Source organism: Sinocyclocheilus anshuiensis, unplaced genomic scaffold (assembly GCF_001515605.1).
Source record: "Sinocyclocheilus anshuiensis isolate Anshui unplaced genomic scaffold, SAMN03320099.WGS_v1.1 scaffold1563, whole genome shotgun sequence".
NCBI lineage: Eukaryota > Metazoa > Chordata > Actinopteri > Cypriniformes > Cyprinidae > Sinocyclocheilus > Sinocyclocheilus anshuiensis.
In genome coordinates, this window is record NW_015552706.1 from 338,432 (window position 1) to 344,007 (window position 5,576).

A 5,576-nucleotide genomic window follows, 5' to 3' on the forward strand; every position below is an offset into this window, starting at 1 on the left:
CTCCATAGCCGTGACAGGACAGGCAGAGAGTTCACAGATGGCCTCAGTAGCCGTGACAGGACAGGCAGAGAGTTGATAAATGGATACCACCGACACCTCTGGAGATTCTTCTGCAGCGGTTGCCGCCACCTCTGGAGGTTCTACATCAGTATCATAAGTAAACAGGGAGAGTTCATTACTGGGCGCCACCACCGTGCAAGAAGCTGAAGCAAGCGCCGCCGCCTTGGGAGGTTCTTGGACAACCTTTGGAGAAACTGCAGCGGGCACCATCGCCTCTGGGGACACAACAGCGAGAGCCACTACCTCAGAAGGTTCTGCAGCGTCAGCCGCCACCTCTGGAGACATCATAGTGGATGCCGCCGCCTCTGGGAGTTCTGTGGTGATGTATGCAGCCCAAACACAACCTAAAGCGATCCCCATTGTGGGAAGCGCTTCAAACAGGGGAATCGGTTCAGGAAAAGGAGGGCTAGAGTGAGTGAGTTTGGGAATACCAGCTGCGCGTGCAGACACCAGCGGTGCATCCCTCACACTGGATACCAGACTGGGATACCGAAGGGCTGACCTTGAGAATCTGGGTGTAACAGACAGGACGTGACATGACTCTGGATGACCAGCTGTGATGCGACGTGACTCTGGATGTATAACTGAGGCGTGACGTGACTCTGGACGAACAGCTGAGATGTGACGAGGCTCTGGCAGATCAGATGAGACTTGACTGGACTCATGAAGATCAGTTATGACTTGACTTGACTACTTGACTTGACTCATGATGTATGCAGCCCAAACACAACCTAAAGCGATCCCCATTGTGGGAAGCGCTTCAGACAGGGGAATCGGTTCAGGAACAGGAGGGCTAGAGTGAGTGGGTTTGGGAATACCAGCTGCGCGTGCAGACACCAGTGGTGCATCCCTCAAACTGGATACCAGACTGGGATACCGAAGGGCTGACCTTAATAATCTGGGTGCAACAGACAGGACGTGACAAGACTCTGGAAGATCAGCTGTGAAGTGACATGACTCTGGAAGGTCAGCTGTGATGTGACGTGATTCTGGATGATCAGCTGTGACGTGACGTGACTCTGGACGAATAGCTGAAACGTGACGTGACTCTGGCAGATCAGCTGAGACGTGACGAGGCTCTGGCAAATCAGCTGTGACTTGACTTGACTCATGACGATCAGTTGTGTCTAGACTTGACTCATGATGTATGCAGCCCAAACACAACCTAAAGCGATCCCCATTGTGGGAAGCGCTTCAGACAGGGGAATCGGTTCAGGAACAGGAGGGCTAGAGTGAGTGGGTTTGGGAATACCAGCTGCGCGTGCAGACACCAGTGGTGCATCCCTCAAACTGGATACCAGACTGGTCAGGAAGATCAGTTGTGACTTGACTTGACTCATGACGATCAACTGTGACTTGACTTGACTCATGAAGATCAGCTGTTACTTGATTTGACTCATGAAGATCAGCTGTTACTTGATTTGACTCAGGAATGGCAGTTGTGACATGACGGGGTGTTGTTGACGCCGCCATTTTGCGAACAGGCCCCGCTGTCACCGCCACTATGTGAGCGCGTTCCGGTGCAGCTGCCATGATTGGTTACAGCTGTGTGCAATCAGTGCAATGGATGATGGGAAATGTAGTCCGTGGTGACGTGTAACAGTTTGTGTAGTGAGAGAGTCAATATGATGGATGAATGACCTCTGGCGGCGATCGGACGGAAGTCCATGGACAGGATTCGTGACAATACTAAAGCATGTTATCACTTTAAAATACTACAGTGTGCTTTCGTAAGTTATATTATATTGAAAGATCAATGATAATTTGATTCCATGTGATGACCACATTATATCTTAATAAAAATGTAACTAGATCTTAAAATATCCAAGATAGGCCCAAAATTATTTTATAGTAATAACTTTGTTGTGGTTTAGCATGTTAATGGAAATCAAAGACAAAAGCATATGTAGAACTGAAAATTATTTAAGTTCTGTTTTATATAGATAAAATGTGAACAGGAGAAATATCATATAGACAAAGGTTTTTACAACCTTAAACCTTGAACCATTCTCACTGTAAACATTTCTAGCTGGGTTCACTCAACTTGAGGATAACCATAATAGCATCTGGGCACAAGTGTATGGCCCTAAAAGGGGCTCATATACGTTTTTTTGTTTTTTAAATAAAAGGTTTCAGTGTGCTTTACTGGTTTATTTCCTGTGTGTGTGTGTGTGTGTGTGTGTGTGTGTGTGTGTTTATTTCCCCACAGAACTGGACAATTTCTGTTTATTTCCTGTGTGTGTGTGTGTGTGTGTGTGTGTGTGTGTGTGTGTTTATTTCCCCACAGAACTGGACCATTTCTCAGTACAAATCGCTCATCGTGTTCCAGTGAAGGCATATTTGCAAGATAAGACCAAAAATATCAGAAGAACTGCTAAAGGATAATCTGAAACGCAGAGTGGAGGAGTGCAGGCAACATCAGATTAGGTTTATAAGGATTTTTTCCCCCCTATTTCAGCCACAGTAGCATTGTCTTGTCAAACATAGGGTTATTTATTACCACTACATTGTTATCAAATTTTCCTTTATCTGTCTATTCTGCATGCAATGATCATTATATAGACCTAACTTAATTTTTGTGATAGATTCACATGCATTTTGTAAAGATCATGTAACTTAAATAACTTAAATAATTTCTAGTATTTATTTATTTTATATTTCTAAATACCAAACATTTTTAAGGTCTTGCTCTTCAAGCACAAAAGAGGGAGGTGTACAAGGTTGGTTTAGAAAACAGTCCTTTACTTTGTGCTACTAAATCTTTTTTTTAATAGGTGGTGGGCTAAAATGAAAGACTTCTTTCATACTTCATTTACTTTCAAATACTGTGGATTGTTGAATGCATGGTTCACAATCTTTCTTGTCCGCTTGGATTTTCTTCACTCTCAAATCGTTTGGTCTGGTTTCAACTTTCACAGGCTTGGTGTGTGAGCAAGCGCATCGATTGAAGCCTAAATCCTTGTTGGAAATTGAGTATGAAGAGTGGAGTGCTCTCAGTGGAGAATGTTCTGGATGGCGATCAGGTGGAAGGACAGGGTCAAAGTAATCTGACCATCTCATCCAGCAGCCGCACACATCTGAATGATCTGCTGTCCAGAGTGACCTACACCAGCACCATCTACCACATCAGGACATCAGACTTGGGTATGTACAGGAGAGACACTTAATAGGCTCCAATATGTTTTTGCAGTGATTCCATAGAAGAACCATTTTGGGTTCCCCAACAGTTCTAAAAAGAACCATATTTTTCTTGGTATGAAGAATATTTTATAATCTAAAGAAATGTTTTCTAGTAGAAATGTTTTTCTTTTATGCATTGAAAAGGTTCCATGGATGTTAAAAAATCTTCATGGAACCACAGATGCCAGTAAAATATGTTTATTTTTAAAAGTGTACTTAGGTGTTCAGTACAATTTATTGAGAATGTATTAATCCTTTATTTTTCAAACCAAATGTTCTCTTTAGTTCATTTCACTTATGAGGACTATGAGGTCATGTTTCCCATCATGATTAGGAGGCCATCAGTTCCTGTTCTGTATGACGCAGGAAATGGTAAAAGCACAAAAACATTAATTAAAACAGGATGCTTTCATGGCACCAGATATGTTTCTAACACAAATGTCTGCATGTTACTAAAACTTGAAAATGAAATGCACCTAATTTTCTCCATTGCAATTCAGATGTCAACTCGCAGGTAACCATAATAACCAAGACATTTCTGAGGTATAAGGAACTAAGCGTCCTCATCAAGAGTATCAGGATGTTTCCTCAGAGATAATTATTGCGGATGATAGCATGAAGCCTGAACCTATAACTGGAAAAAACATCGAGCACTACACCATGCCTCCTGCACAGGTAAACTTTTTATATTCTGGATTTGCATTTTCTAAAAGACCTTGATTCAACTGATCTCATATTTACAGTGGTTTATTGCTATTTTCTGCCCTGCTGATAGCTGATATGTGACTACTGATTACTATTCAGTTCTCCGCTGCTGATGATTTGCTTTCTTCAGGGCTGGTTTACAGGGAAGAATCTTGCTGTTTCACAAGTCACCACTAAATATTTCCTGTGGGTGGACGATGACTTTGTATTTTTGAAAGGAACCCGGATTGAGAGCTTTGTAGAGATTATGGAAGTGGTTCCAGAACTGGACATTGTAAGAATTCTGTTTGTAAAGTACAGTATATTAATGAAACTTTTACTGTTTGAGATGAGAATCCTTTCCCTTTTTGACTCTGTCTAGCTTGGTGGTGTGGTTTTAGGCGATTAGTATTATTTTAAATTTGAGTATGATGACTGAGATGAAGAGGAAGGTGACATTTCATCAGCCACTTCCAAACTTTAAAAACTGATTTCTAGTAGATGGAGTTGTAAATTATTTTTTGGGTCGGACAGGTGCAGTGAGAAGGGCTGGCTTTGACCCGTACCTGAAAAGAGTGGGTCATTCTGGTAAGTACTTACTAAATTTTGTCTATTGTTAAATGCTCTAAATTAGAAACATTCCACACATACTAAACAATATAGATTATATACAATTAGTCCCTAGATAAATCTTTTCTCATAAAACCCCTGAGAAATTCATGGACTTCAGATGGCATTATCTCTTAAATCCTTTATTCTGGTCCATTATTTCTTGTCATCCTTGCCTTTCTTCAGAATTCTTCATGGATGGACTTGGCCAACTGTTGGTTGCTTCCTGTAAAGGCCTATCCATTGGCCAACAAAGACATCGGTCTCGAGGCAAATATGCCTATTCAGAACTCAGAAGAATGCTGATGGGAGGAGAAAAGTGTTTCATCATTTCTTTAAGAACTATCTGAAATACATAAAGTTCTGAAGGGTTTTTGTCGTCTTCTCCCATAAGACTTTGTTTTTGACCACCGGAGGAATATTCTGACTAGTGAGCCCTTGTTTCAGATTTAGTTTTGCTTGCAAGACACCTACAAGTGCGTTATGAAAACTGCAATAATATATATATATATATATTAATATTCTCTCTGTCTGTTCTTAAAATACCTTATAGCCTGTACTAGATTTACATGAATACAACTGACATGTCTTGTCAATTACGTACTTTTTATTTTATTTATTTTTTTTTTTTCATTGACAAGGGAAAATGTAATTAACACATCTGAATATAGACAAGTGCGTTATGAAAACTGCAATAAAAAAATTAAATAATAAATTGAGCCTGTCCAAATGTGGCAGCATACTTTTTTTATAAACATGAAACCAGTTGGATCACCAGACTAAAAAATCTCTTTGTAAATTAGTTTATTTGACCAGCAATGGATATTAACAGTCAACATTTTAGTTTTTCTGAGATGATTGCTGGCTGTAAATTGTCTGCTGAGGCGTCTCTGTGTCTGTATTCTTAAATAAATAATAGATGATACTGTTAATGTGTCTGTACAAGATGCCAGTTGCTGAGTGACTGCTAAACATGTTTGGTCACTATTACACTGGTAATATTTTGTAAACAATTTGTAACCCTTTATAGAGTTGAATAAATA

The 5,576-nt window shown here is 40.5% G+C and overlaps 1 pseudogene; it reads left to right on the top strand.

Annotated features, from left to right (window-relative positions):
- Positions 1 to 619: 619 nt before the first annotated feature.
- Positions 620 to 4,900, top strand: LOC107667745 (beta-1,4 N-acetylgalactosaminyltransferase 2-like; annotated as a pseudogene).
- The last annotated feature ends 676 nt before the right edge of the window (positions 4,901 to 5,576 follow it).